This window comes from Papaver somniferum, chromosome 9 (assembly GCF_003573695.1).
Source record: "Papaver somniferum cultivar HN1 chromosome 9, ASM357369v1, whole genome shotgun sequence".
Lineage (NCBI taxonomy): Eukaryota > Viridiplantae > Streptophyta > Magnoliopsida > Ranunculales > Papaveraceae > Papaver > Papaver somniferum.
In genome coordinates, this window is record NC_039366.1 from 39,098,644 (window position 1) to 39,114,132 (window position 15,489).

General features: G+C 37.3%; 2 long non-coding RNA genes across 2 annotated transcripts; one reads left to right on the forward strand and one right to left on the reverse strand.

Annotated features, from left to right (window-relative positions):
* The first annotated feature begins 1,656 nt into the window (after positions 1-1,656).
* On the forward strand, positions 1,657-3,429 carry LOC113309461. The gene is made up of 3 exons (XR_003340615.1): positions 1,657-2,554; positions 2,762-2,889; positions 3,005-3,429. It is a non-coding gene; the product is annotated as an uncharacterized LOC113309461 (long non-coding RNA).
* A 5,993-nt stretch (positions 3,430-9,422) lies between these two features.
* On the reverse strand, positions 9,423-12,463 carry LOC113313998. The gene is made up of 3 exons (XR_003342203.1): positions 11,924-12,463; positions 11,167-11,814; positions 9,423-9,638 (listed from the first exon to the last, which is right to left on the reverse strand). It is a non-coding gene; the product is annotated as an uncharacterized LOC113313998 (long non-coding RNA).
* Between the last annotated feature and the right edge of the window lie 3,026 nt (positions 12,464-15,489).

Below are 15,489 nucleotides of genomic sequence, written 5' to 3' on the forward strand. Positions count from 1 at the left end.
CATTTGCTTGCTTCATTACGTTAGAGAGTAGCGCATTGATAGCTGACCACCGAATATGTGAGAATTTCGTGATATGATTCCTTGCAGGTAATCCCACCTCTTTGATATATGGTTGTGCAGCCAATGATCTTACCATGGTTCTCACGATAACGGAGTCTCAGGTGCCATATATTGGTCCTGTACTTTAGTTCAAGTTGCGCAATAGGTTGCAGTTGGCATGCTTACATGCATTATAGGTTGCAGTTGACATGTTAAGTTCGACATATATATTGTTGCCTGTATTCGAATTTGCTTTTCTGTTTACTTTTAAGTGCAGGATTTTTTTTACCAGTTTCTGAGGTGTTATCTTTGGGATATTCATTGAGACTAGATCATTTGAATGTTGATTATAAATATTTTAATATAAACCATCCCTTTGCTAGGTAGGATATGAGACTTCAGCATGAATATTGATTTACTTCTTATGCTAATGGACATATATTGTGCATGAATTGTCATCATGATTAAAGTTGTTACCAACAGGTATCTTTATGATGCAGGGAAAATCCAATTTTGAACTATCAACACCGCCTGTACTATTTCCTGTCTTGAGTACAGAAGCAGGTGAAACATTATTGCTAATTGTCAAGCATTCAGAGCTCAGAACAAACAAGGTGATCCGAATATAATGGAAACAGAACTATTTCTTATTTCTGTGGTGCTGTTTGTATGTCCTCTTAGTTGTTTGGGATTGGCCTTTGCTCTGTCTCTAGTTTGCACTGTTAGGTGCTTTTATATTCCTGTATGCTTTTTTCTTTTTTCATCAATACATTAAACTTTCTCCTCAAAAATACAATGGTAATTTAACTGCAGAGTATTGAAAAGAGTCCACTTGTTAAAAATACAGAACATTTGGTTATAACAATTTTGGTAATAGCTGTTCTAGGGATAACATTATTTTCTTGCATGCATATATATGACGGCCAAGGCATGTGAGCTTTCGTTCTGTTCCTTCCCCAGCTGCTGTAGCTGTAGTAGCCTGCTTTGACAGAATATATTGAATAGACGAGAATCCAGAATCTCAAGAGTTGGGTAGCTCCAGTCTTAAACCTACTATGAACTGCAAGTGAAGGGCTGCAGAATGGTCTTATGGAACATGTTCGTGCATCATTAGCTATCACTTCATAATTGTGTTGATGCTGTAACTAAGCAGAAATGAATAGTCTTGATTCTTTATGGTTCATATTAGGCGGTACGTAATGTAACAATGCCTCTGGTTTGAAATAAAACATTCATGTTAGATCTAGCCTTGGGAATCGGTGTTTCAGTAGACCAGAAAACTAGGATTTTACTTTTTCTATGACCAAGTACAAAATATGTACTTGTTCTGTCTTGGACATTTTCACTGATAATCTGGATTATACTATGTCATATTAGTAGTAATCCTATCCTTCTCTGCAGTAGATGTAGACCAGTTGGGAGCTTTTAATATCCCATGTGCTTCCTTTTCTCGTATGTGCTTATGACGATAATGATGCCCCCATGCAAGAAGAAGCTTTCTGAAGAGCTGCGCCCCTTACAAAGCAGCTTGATGTTCAGGTGCAGCTTGCTGTCACTGATAAAAAATTATAATTCTGGTCTCGGATCTATGGAGTTGCAGTTCATCATATGTCTTCACTGGTGTTTTCCAAAGTTGTTGTCATTCAAGAGATGCTTGATTCTTTTCTGTTACAGTGAACCGTATTTTCAATCCTGTTGCATGATTCTCCAGTCACATCCCCTTTGTTATCATCTCAAACATTTAACTAAATTTTCATTCTTCTTTTTTTGGCCGGCAATATATTTTGTGCAGTTGGTAAAACAAGCAGTTTTGTCTCGTGGGCATGGGTTAGCACTTAAGGCAATAGTGGCCGCGGTATGTTTGTCTTTGTTACTGATGTTTATGCTGTAGTTCATTAACTGCCGCAGGCTTGCTTTGTGGCCACTAGCAAACAGGTACCATTTAGTGTCCTGTTTAATTTTGGCACATCATAGCCACATAAGAAGAATAACTTCTTGGCAAGCCTGGATGAAAGGTACAAATACATTTGTAGATGTAGTTAGTTGTGTGGATGCACTGCCGAAACAATCTAAAATGGAACTTGTTTTGTGAATGACATCTGTTTTGAAAGAAACATGGACTGACCAAACGACCTTCAAGTCAGGAAGGCCTCAGCAAGGACAGGGATATGCATTCATTCTGAGCAATTGTAATTAGCCATTATAAGAATTTGTGTCTGTAGGAGGAAGAACTTAAGAATTTGAGCCTTGTGCATATGTTCTGCTTTCCATCTTTGAATTTGAAATTACTGCCGTCACATATAAAAAGCTACAAGAACTTTGGGTTGCCATCTGACGATATAATCATTGACAAGTAAGAGTTAATGCTTTGCTATGCCTGGGGGAATTGGTGAGCACCATTGACAAACATGCCACATGGGAGATTTTGCAGACGATCCAACGGTGTCCTGCTGTTGATCATTCAGCTACTACCCTCATGTGTACTTTGGGAGTTGCAAATTGGATTTTCAAGCAGGTGCTTTCTCTCATCTCTACTTTTATGCTTTTCTTAAATGCTAGGAATTTCTTGTTCTGCGTTCCAGATCTTTAAAATGCTTGTCTTGTTAAAATGTTGAAGACAAAATGCTTCTCTTTTTCTACTACAATTAGAGATGAGGAAAGTCATACTTTTGAGTCGCCCTTTTTTTTTTCCTTCTTCTGATCATCACTTTATCTTGTTCAGCATGGCATTGAATTTGTTGCCGAGCATGTCCTTCCACTACTTTTGCCACTTCTCATTTCACAACAATCGAGTGTTCAGCAGTTGGCCAACTACATGCTTTTTGTGAAAGATATCCCCAGGTGGTTCAAGTAAGACGTTAACTTCATGTCTATTTCCTTTCATGTACGGGTTTCTGTCTCAATATGGCCAACGCATCTGAGCTGGAAAAATATGTCCGCTTTTCTCCACCCTTGAATTTCACAGGCAAGACGACATGTTTCTTCTGCGGCAAATAGCAGAGCAGCACGAAATGAAGATTGGAGTTCTATAACAGAAGGACCTCAATGTCGCTAGTCGTCTGAAACTAGCCTACCTTCGGTTCCGCAGACAGTTAATGCCACTCCACTGCCAATGTGGTGTTTTTTTCATCAAGTCAACAGATTCCTTCATCATGTCCCCCGGTCGTCTTATGAGTGACCTCCTCAATCGACTTCAGGGGCTTCATCCTACTGAGAAACAGAAACCATAACACTGATTCAAACCCGTTTTGCCAATTGCCTCCCCAAGATCGATCTAGCAACTCATTAGGTTTGGGCTTTGCCTGAACTATTGGCCTATGGCTATGAGTCGTATGAGCAACCAGCTTAATGGGAACAATTTTTAAGAACGTTTTTTTGGGACCAGCTTTTTTTTTTTTGGACCATTGTTTTATTTTGGGTAAGACATTAGAAGTAAATCTAGATCACCCCTTATCTAAATATTTATATTAATACCAAAATTATCCTCCTGATTATTTTTGTATAATGATTAGTTAATGTGATTAATCATTGATTAAGGTTAAATTAATAGATGATTGTATTTAAAAGAAATAGAATTATTGAGTGACCAAAGTAATAGAAGAAGAAGAAGATGGAGAAAAAAATAATTTTGAGATGGGTAAATATGGAGAAAAAACATTCTCTCGGTACCGAAATATGCTTGTAACTTAGTGAATGTTGTTATAAATGGCCAAAAATATCATTAAAATCAAAATTGTAACAAAAAATTTCAACCAAGTCAATAAAGTTCGGTTATATTATATGAAGAACATGTAACCGAACTTTTTGCAAATGTAGTTCGGTTAGTAAATCCAAAATCACAGGCAACCGAACCAAAGCTTTAATGGAGTTTTTGTTTCTGCAAATGTAGTTCGGTTTGGAAATTTTTTGCGACGTAACCGAACCCAAAGTTTGGTTGAGACATTTTTTCGCGACGAAATCGAACTTTTTTTTTGCGACGTAATTGAATTTTTTGCGAAGTAAAGTTCGGTTAGGACATTTTTGCGACGAACGTAGTATTCACCTTCCTCTTCTTTTCCTTCGTTTTTCACTGCAGTTGTTCCACCTGTTACTAAGAAGAAACAGAACAATAAGCAAAGCCCAATGGGAATTTACTTCCATACAAATGGAGAATTTCAGATGGCAAATAAACATAGAAGGAACATATCAAGACACATATAACAGAATGATATTCAATCACTGCCTCATTTAAACAGGCCATCCTCATGAAGAGCCCACCCAAGCCATGAGTCTGATATTATTGCAACATGACAAAACAATCAAGTGGAGTATGCGTAGAAATGGATCTCCTAAATAACGTGTGTATATATATATTACCGAAACGGAAGAGCGTCCGCCCTACTAAGTAATATCATAACGGAAGAGCATCCGCCTTACTAAGTAATATCATAACAAAAGACTATCCGCCCAACTTAACTTAGCAAAAATCTATGCGGATAAACACAAACACTCCTTGCGGAAATCCCAAACCTTGCGTACTACACGGCACCCATCGATTCAAACAATATTCACACTTAGCAACAATTCCATTCAATAACTCTCACGTAACAGTACCAAAAATAAGCAATTGCGTACAAACGACACACTACCTGAATTTCTGTCTAAATTCCCACCTTGTTCTCGAAATGAAATCTTATGCCAGTTAGTCCACGTCTTAAATTTCCGACCCCTTAATCCTATATAAAAGCTATAAAAAAACAGTACTATAAGTTATCATAATTAACCAACTCTAAACAATCATTTTCTATTTTGATAACAACTTCCTGTCTAAGTACCATTTTCAAAATGGAATTCTCGTCTAAAATTCCACCATTCTTCTAATTCTATCTAAATTTAATTCATAGCACATACCCACAATTCTTCCTCTTAATTGGAGTAACCAATTCAATCCATTCCTAGATATAGTTATACACTTAATTAGCTGTGCTAATCTGAATTCATAAGTTTCAAATATATGATAAGATATGCAAGTATATATTAACAAGACTCACCTTAGATCATGTTTAATTTCACATTCCTCTTAATTTTCTTCTCCCTTTATCAATTTTCAGTACAGATATATAAAATCCTATCTTATATTTTCACCTCAAGAGGCAGATGTGAATTTCTATCTCCAAAAGTTGCCCAATTCCTATCTCTTGAAATTTATGTTATCTGTTTTCTCGGTTATGTAAAGCGAAAATAGAATTTCTCCCCTAACATCCATGTTTCCCTTCTTTTCTTTCCTTGCTTCCCTAGTTTTGTCACAGGTGTTCTCTTAAGAAAGAAACACTACACATTTCAGACCCATTATAGAAATACACAGACCAAATAACATAATCAAATATCTAAACTTTTCATTAGTTGTTGTCAAAGTCGAAATGAATGACGACGATTTCATTTCTGTTGTGGTTGAAGATCTTCTTAATTTCATTGTTGAACCTGCACAACAATATGGATTAAAAGTTAAATCGACTTTCGATTCGAAATCCTAGAAAATTTGTAGACAATTTTTTTTTTGAAAATTTCAATCTCAAAAGAGAGATAAAGATGAAATAACTATATAGCTATGTTCTGATCATCTTTTGAATACAGATTCCTAGATGAAATCAGATCGATTAGGTTTTCAACAGTAAACAAAAAAAAAAAATTCCTCTGATTTCGATTTGGAAATCAAAAAATTAGAAGTTTAAATCGAATGAAAAGATGAAAATATATAGAACTTATCTTTGTCATCATGATTTAAATCTTCCTTTCCAGTTGTTGTTGACGATCTTCATTCACTTTTCTTCACCGATATGCACTGAAATCGCAAGAACAAGAGTTGTTGACGATATTATTATGTGTGAGAACTTGATTTTGGGAGATAAATCTTGTTTCAGATCTGAAAATGAAGAATTTGACGAGAACACAATATCGGCAGAAGAAAAAATCGTCCAGAGAAGAGAGAGACAAAATCTGAAAATGAAAATATCTTCTGATATTCCTCTTGTATAAATACTAAAGGATATTTTTTGGTATTATTAAAATTCGTAATAATTAATTATGGACCATATCTGAAGAAAATTTGATTTTTTGGGCCTAGCAATATCATTTTCCTAAAGTATGGAGTTGACAATGAATGATCCATTTAACGGGGTTTCTATATGTTGAACCCATATAGTAGGGTGGTTATAGTAGTTTTCACTTTTTAATAATATAAATAAACAAAGAAAGCTTATTTAAAACACAAACTAATTACTTAAATGCTATGTGAAACGCTCCATGTAGACAGGTCATTACTAGTCATGGTTGGGGGTCTTGTCAATAGGGCTCTAGAGTCTAGACGTCTTTATGGTTGGAGATGGCGTGTAGGGGTCGCTTACTTGATACTCTGGTCTCTGGAATAGAATGAATTCTGAAGTGACCTGAATTGAGTGAACTGACCAGGCATTGGAAGTAAGGGATAAAATAGAAATGTTAAATATTAAACACGTGACACTCAGTGAAGAAATTTTGTTTACCGATACTAATAGCTTCCAGAGAGGATCTACAAAATGAGCTTTCATCTCCAAAATTCATTTAACCGCTAGATTATTTATGACACAATATGATGCCCACAAGGGTGTGCCAGAGTCCTAAAATGAAGTTTGCGTCTTTTGAGTTTTGAGTTTTTTGACTGCTCGAGAGAAAAAAAAAACACTTATTTTCCACTAACTTAGGCCAGGTTCCAAAGAATTGTAGTATTGGATGGTGGTGAACTTTTTCTTTCCGAAGATATACTAATCGCGTTTGAGTACTCGATAGAAGTGAAGTTTCTTGGTCAAAGGGAATGTGAAGAAAATATCGTTTGAACAGGCTTAGAGCAACTGGAGTGGTGCGAGTATAACCAAAGACCAAAGAGGGAAAAAAAGATCAAATTTTGGGTTTAGTATGGTGTGTGACGCTACGGTGGAAAGACTAAATTTGGTCAGACGTACATTATACGTTCGCCTGGTGTGGGGCGTAGACTATACCAACGCCTGATTGGGACGTGCACTAAAAAAAAAAAATGAAAGAAGTGGGGCGGAGGTATAAAGCCCGCCCCACTAAATTGATTTTCAAAACAAAGAATGGGGCGGGGGTATAATGCCCGCCCCACTAAATTGATTTTCAAAACAAAGAATGGGGCGGGGGTATAATGCCCGCCCCATACAAAATAATTAAAAAAAAAAAATGGGGCGTAGACTTTACGTACGCCCCATGTGGAGCGTAAACTATACCAACGCCTGGTGTGGGGCGTAGACTATACCAACGCCTGATGTGGGACGTGCACTATATGTCCGCCTGGTGGTGGGGCGTGAAGTATATCAACGCTCGACTATATCTGGGTTTAGTCTTGGTCCCAGACCAAATATATTCTGGGTTTTAGTCGTTGATCAAAATTTGATCGATAATACGTTCCACTACGTCTGTTCAAAAGACCAAGTATTTGGGTTTACTCTCCCACTGTGGACGCTCTTAACGACCCCAAATACCAAAGTTCACAACCCTTGTACAGATATGCTCTTACTTATGTATTGGCATATGGTAAATGATGCTGGTGAAACATTTTTATACAAGTAAAAGCTAAAATATAACAAGGTGAAAATGTGATACATGCTCTTAATTTCTAACTGCTGGAACTCGATTAAAGATTATAAAACTAGATGATGCCGCAAGCAAAAGATTCACCATCTAGCCAACCTAAGGACTTGTTGGTGTTGGGGATTTCGCGAGCAGAACTTACAGGACTGGTGGAATTCAGCTGCACGAGGCGGAGAGCTTGCTTACTGCGGGGGACGTGTCACTTGATAAACTAGCAGCCCTAAGTGCTGCCTTTAAAGATGAAAGGTCCATGGTACTTAGTCCTGATGGTCCACCACCTTTTCCAGCAGAGGCTGAGATTTTGTAATATACGAAGCCAGCAGTCTCCTCCACCATATCTCCACCTTCAGATGAATCATGGGAGGCCTCCGATGGAGCATCTAGATTCACATCATGCTCGTATGAATCCACAGTTGAAATTCTAGGGTCCAGAGTGCATAATCCAGAACGAGCAACCACGTCATCAATATCTTGGGATGTTCTTCATCACCATTCACACTAACAAGCTCCTGGTATGGTTTGATCCACCTTCTCAAAATTATTTATTACAGCAACAGCAACCAGGCCATTTCCCACCACATCATCCACTACAAGGACATCAGGGAGGAGCACCTCTGTCCCCTCATCTGATGTAAAAATAACATGGCTGGAAATATTCTCAAGGTGGACCCATTACAGGGGATTCAATTTCATCGCCAACAAAACCATAGCGGCTATGATCCTGTGCCAGCTCCTGGTGTTGGTGGAAGCAATCATCCGAAAGCATTTGGGAATGGAGCTGAGAGCAAATGCAAAACAGATGCATCCTCTAGATGGTCCAGGGATTTATGGTGAGGTTGACATAAGTATGAGGAGGAACGAAGCATCATAAATTTGAGTGATTGTCTTCAGTCGGCTGGTGTATAATACGGATTTCAGTTCCAGTGAGCATCTTGTCTGAGATTTGAAGTTGTTCCAAAAAGAAAAATCATTCCCTCCAAGTTGAATACATTTCAATGGACACGACATTCCACACCTTGTAAGCACCGCCAAACTTCCAAGTGAAACTAGCAGTGAATAACATGACGACTTGACCTTAGATCTCTGGTGGCTTTACTTTATACAGCCAATATCTCAGTCAAATCCTGACATAATGTATCACAGACCATAAGCCTCTTGGAACAGAAATAGGTATTCCTCATCTCCAAACACTATGTACACCTGAAGAAAATAAGAAGTCGAGGAAATAAATCGCGTTAAGAAATACTAAATGAGATACAAGTAAATTGGAGGAACCAAGATAGAAACGCAGCTGCTTCTTTAATATTTTAATAGATGGAAATTGTGTATAGGTAAACAGACTTTGTAATAGAGCGGCAGATGTTTTGGCCGATAGCATTAGAACTAAAGGCACAGAGTATGAAAAATGCATGAACTTTCCTTCGTATCTGAACTCTGTATTGCTAGAAGATAAAGCTTTTGTAATAACTCTATAGTATCAATGAAATCCAACTCTTTAGTATCAATGAAATCCAACTCTTTAGTATCAATGAAATCCTCCCTTTGGATCAAATTGCTAAAAGAGACAAGGCAGTGTATTTGATGTGGATAACAATTTTTCAAGATAAGTGCATGCATATAGTGGTGCATGTTGGGAAAATGTTGCATGAAAAACTCCATATAATCCGATCTATCAGTTACTAACAGACAGTTTCCAGAAAGACCATATAGCCCTATCTGTATATATCTGAAGGAGTCATAAATTCTTACCAGTTCATGGCTCAAGTGCACATCCAGCAAAACAGGCTTGTGTGCAATTCTTGTGCCGTAAACAAAACGGATCCAAGTCGGTGAGTGTACTTCTCAGGACAGTTTAAGTCAAACTCCTGCTTGGACAAACCCAATGCCAACGGTTGTTGCCATCCAGAGGGGATAATAAGCCTTTCAGAGCCTTGGGCCGTCCTGTAGTTATTTGATCATTGTCAACAAAACAACATCTGCGAAAAATAGAGTGGAGACAGAGGAATATAAAACAGCTAGATTCATCTTCCCAGAAAACAAAAACAAAAAGGAGAGATTGTACAATAGCAACACGAACAGCAACAAACAAGTTCATATTATAGAAAAAAGACTTCAAATCATTTCACCACAAACACACAGGGTTTCAAGGATGGGACGAATCGAAATAGAAAATCGAAAGAAGCAATGGATATTTGGGTTGAGAGAGGTGTAAATAAGGTTGTGTGTAAGAATAGGAAACTAATCGATCAACACACGATAACAACTGATGATGGAGAGGCAACTACAACAAGGGGAGTCAGAAGTGCCTGCGCCAAACCATATCTCTCTATCATATATTGGTACCTGCAAAGAAATGGCAGGACTTAATTTCAATTTGCACATTCATTTCTGTTCGGACGTTTCTTATGGACTATTCCACTCTACAGTTTTAATAGAAGATAACCAGGTGCTCATATCATGGAATTCAGTTATATACACAAAACAGTTTAACATGGAAGACGGATGGGTAAAGAGTCGAGAAAAAGTAGCCTTGCCATGTATTGAAGAAAGTAGAAAACACCCTGAACACAAAAAACCATGACTCAAGAAAGAACTAAAGCCAGGATGGGATCCTATCCCCTGCTTCTTTAAATCACTATTGAGAGCAGACTTGTACAAGATGTAGTAGACACATCTTTAGATAATCGTTAAAAATAATGGAACGAATTAATAATTCTCAGACAGTATAGACTGCAACTCTCGAAACAGCCAAAAACTGGAACTATTTTATCAGCAATGTCAAAGCTATACACAGAGAGCAGAGCCTTGATTAAGAGAGAGCCCATCTGAGCGGGTCATATTCTTCGCTAGTACCCATTCCAGAACCCTAAACCTTCATGAGAACAATTCATTTCACCAACTCTCCTTTTTCTTACTAACACCAAAATACCTTCTTCCTTTATTTTCTCCTTCATTTTTTTTTTGAAGCAAATGATCGAACGAAACACATAGAAATAGTTATTGAAAATTTGGATGTGGACAGTTACTACGTGGCTTTAAATACATGAAGTCGTTTAAAAAAAACCTCCCAGTGCTAAACTAAGTTCGAAATTGGCATTCGATCTGATATCCAGAGTTGGGTGTTGTACATTAGCAGTCGATACAGATACAGTTTTGGATGCCCTGATTCTATGTTAACTATCAGAAAGCCAGCAATTAGCAACACACGCAAAACAGGATTTTTTGGTACTAATTAATTCTGTCCCAGATGAACGTACATTATAAGATATCTCACCAGAGGTGCCAACCAATAGGTGTGTGATTAAGATGAAATGTCATGATTGTAGTGGTTGCACATGCTTTTGTACCCAGTATGGCCACACGTGAAATGGGTTTTCGTGATCCATATTTATCATTTTAGTGCAAATATAGTAATCACGGGATAAATATGAGCCAAAAAGTTAAAAGGTTATCTATTTCATATGTACAAAGAGAAATGTAAACAAAGCAGAGTTTGTAACCTACCTGCAAGGCTGCGAATTCCATATCTTCCCTCCATTACTCTCATTGCTTTTTATTGCCTTCAGTTCGAAGTTATACCATAGGAGCATGTTTTTGTGTTAATCATTTTCTTCATCTTTTTTTTATAAGGGAAAAAAAGGAAGTAGGACAGGTATTGAAAAAGAAAACAGTACTGCTATTCTGCTTCTGTTCATCTGTTATTTGTGACTTCTATTATGATAATTATCCTTTCATGCATCAGACAAGAACCAACCTCATCCATCTGTTTAATGTTTCCTACTCTTAGCGACCACCTATAGAAAAGTGGATACAGCACCCCACTTAAACCGCTTGATCACCTAGCTCTTCTTCAATCCAAAGCAACTGGTTATATTAGCAAGCTGTTCACCCCTGGCTAGGTGATCTGACTGGTGGGCAGGACCACAGATAAATCAGCTTCAACTATGAAGGAATATTCAGTTTCTCCACATCTTTGGGAAGTTACTACTCCCCAGTTGGCATTCTTAGCTAGCTTCACAGCTTCGATGATTTCAGTAACAGTCCCAATCTGATTCACCTTTAAGACGAGCATGTTGCAAGTGATTTCATCTATTGCTTTCTCAGTACGTTTCAGGTTTGACATCAACAAGTCATCTCCAAGACTCCAACAACCTGGAAAATCCTTAGGCATGTAAATAACTCTTTCCAACCATCCTTGTCAGATGGATCCTCAATAGACACAATACAATACGGTAAACCATACAGAGTTAGGTGTACCTACGCAAAAATCAGTAGCCGCAACATCCATTGCTATCTTAATTCTATCACTGTAATCTCCTCTGTCAATTGGTTCCTTGACGAGGTTTGAGCCTTTAGTGAAACTTGGCATATTTAAGGCAAATCCACCAGCTTCATCAACATTGCACCCATTTCTTCCATACTTTCCGATAATAATAGCCTTTAAATGATGATAGGTATTAGAGCTGGTTGGCACGACTCCTCAATTGATTTTCTCTGTGAAGGTGGTGACAGAAAACAATCAGAACAGCTAGTATAGCATTTGCGCCAAGTTCAACCTCATTTTCAGTCTTCTCCAAATCTATCATAGCCTGGTCGATCTGGGACGGCAGTGTTGGATTAGTACTAACTAGAGCTTCAGCGACCTTCTCATTGGTATTTGTAACAGCTCTGCAAACACCTTTTTCCAAGATAGTTCTGATTGTCACCATCACGTCGTTCAAGAGCCTAGTACATTCCAAAAGAAGTTCCGCCACGAGCTGCACCTCTAAACATCCTTTATTTGTGTAAAGATCGATTTCAACAGTAAGAACCCCTCAGCTCTGAACAAAATATTAATCAAACACAAAGAAATTAAGACAATACTAAACAACACTCATTTTTATTAAACTTTCATATACGTCATTTAAAAAGCTAAAAAAGCTTTAAAGCTATGCCACATTTGGCTAGTGCATATTTAACCTTCGCCCGGTAACTGTCAATAACTTACAATAGCCTATGGAATCGTATTATTTAAATACACCTCACATGAGATATTAATTAATGCTTCTCCCAGGCACTAACTTATGTTAGTGCTGCCTTTGAGCGTGGTTTATGGTTCCATTTAGCGACAAACACAAATTTAAAAATCCATTAAATTTTTCTAAATGATTTTTCTTTTATTTTTAAATGACCTTTTTGTGTCTTGCTTTTTCTATACAAGGAGTGCATCCATACTATGTCAATGTCCAGTTTGTGGAAAGCATCCATGTAAGTTAAGAAAACATTAAATACAATGCAAAAGAATGTTTGTGTTACGTCTTCGCTAATCACATAGATATGACAGTTTTTTGACTCTGAAAATTAACATTGCTTTGTCAATGTCAAATTACAGGGCAAACTCTGCAGTGGGAATAACTATTTCTGACTATGCAGGTAACATTGATGAAGGAAGTGGTAGTTATGCAGACTGTCTTACTAGAGAAGAACTTGAGAGAACTGGAGCCAAAGAAGCTTTCCAATTAGCGACCAAGCGTAGAGGACAAAACGTTATTTTCCAAAGCGATTCTGAACAGACACTCATGTTGCTAATGGAAATGTATGCTACTGTTAGAGAAAAGAGATACACTATCAGTGAAGACTGCAATGGAGACCCAAGAACTTGCATAAACTTTAAAGTGCAAGGTTTCATTTTAAAAAGTAGATACCATATAATTGAGGCAGCTCATTTATCTAACTTCTGTAATCGTCATGGTATCAAGAAGACATGGCCAGGGGAGAACCTTAGAGTCCTAATGAACAATTTACATTTTCAATTTTGGAATTATCAATGTAACCAGTATCCCAGCCCAGTTTTACAACAGGGTTAACATAGGAAAAATTTATCATTGAATGAATGAGGATCTGATCCTCTTTTGTGAAACAAAAGAAAAAAAAAAGTTTGTATTATGTCTACATCATACAGGGGAACATTATATTTACCGCAATCATGTTAATATAATAAGCTATGGGTCTAATCCCCGAGATGTAAGTTTGATGAGTTATGAATTTTTGCTCTGCGATGGTTAGGTGTTGTTCAGAAACCAGTCCACCATGAGTTCTTTTACCAAAATCTCAAAGCTTTCTGTTTGGGTCAGAAACTAGCATAAACTGTTGTCGGTTCTAGGGTACCAACAATTCTCGAAAATCCTTTGGAGTCCAGAGTCCAGACGCATATTGAACAAAATTCTATCACAGAATAAATAATGGCTTCTTCTCTGTTCCTAAATGCAATGAACCAATCATCTAAGTTTCAAGTAATTTACCAATAATTGAGAACACTTAACACAAAACCCCCAACTAATTTCAACATATCTTACAAAATGTCAAACAATAATCAAAAAAATTGATAAGCATTCAAACAATTATTGGGAAGAATGGAAGAAGAAGAATACTCACCGGCTGGTACTGTGAAAGGGGTTGCTTAAGAATGGAAGAAGAAGAATCTTCACTAAAGCTGTCGATGCTGTCGAAGTAATTACAAGATTTTTCCGAAACAGCTGTTGAAATTGAACCATTTTTTTGTTGGGACTACTCAAAAATGGTGGGGACTGCTCTCCATTTTTTGGGTAGATATTAGAAGTAATAATGAGTCACTTCTTATCTAAGTTTTTTTTAGTACCAAATTTGCCCTTGATAATTAAATTAGTATAATATTTGTGAGTTAATTAATGATTAGTAAGATTAAATTAATAAGTTGATTTTTTCAAAAAAAAATTATTGAGAGGGAGAAGATGAAGATGAAGGTGATAATGAAAATGAGGGTTTTGGAAGAAAAAATGTTAAGATCTTTTTCTTTAAGAGCCACCACAAGAGTATGATGTTTTGGGTACTCATGGATACTTCAAATTTAGTTAACGGTGCTTGAATTGGACAAAACATTCCTCAAAATGAACAAATTACAAATTAATTTTGGTTTGGTTAAAAAAGTTCGGCTACGAAATCTGAAGAACAGGTAACCGAACTCATCTGCAAGTGTAGTTCGGTTAATATTTCTGAAAACACAGCTAGTCGAACTCAGCTTTAATGGAGTTTTTTCTTTCAGAGAAAAGTTCGGTGAGGAGAAGAAAATTGCGACGTAACCGAACTAGGAGTTCGTTTAGGAAAAAAAATTGCGACGTAACCGAACTCAATATGCAGGTTTTTCAGAGAAAAGTTCGGTTAGGAGAAAAAAATTGCAATGTAACCGAACTTTTTGTGACGTAACCGAACTTGTTGCGACGTAACCGAACTATGAGTTCGGCTTGGACCTTTTTTTTTCGACGTAACCGAATTTTTCTCTGAAAAAAAGCCTCCATTAAAGTGGAGTTCGGCTAGTTCGACAAAAAATTTCACATAACTCCTAGCCGAACTTCTCTCTGTAACTTTCATTTTCAACTCATTTTGATGATTACTTCTCATTTTTGTCATCGGAAAACGAATGAAAAGTAATGCGTTTGTTATAATTTTGATTTTGTTTTGTTAATGATTTAAATTAAGCTATATATAGAGGTGGCGGTGATTGTGATTTGAGGTGGTCGATGGTGGTGGTGGTCGGTTGTGGTAGGTGGTGGTGAGCGGCGGTGGTGATGGGAGGAGGTGGTTCTATATACATAGGTGGTGGTGATGGGAGGAGGTGATTATATATATAGGTGAAGGGTAGGTTAGTCAATTCCACACTTTAGGGCACCCCTTATAAGTATAAGGTGGGCATTTCTATCACAAACTAGTCCCTCACCATTTTTTAGTAGTCCCCAAAAAATGGTTCGTTGAAATTGAGGGTAACAGTTTACTTGGGACCTGGGATGGTGCCAAAACCCGAAGAATGCTTAG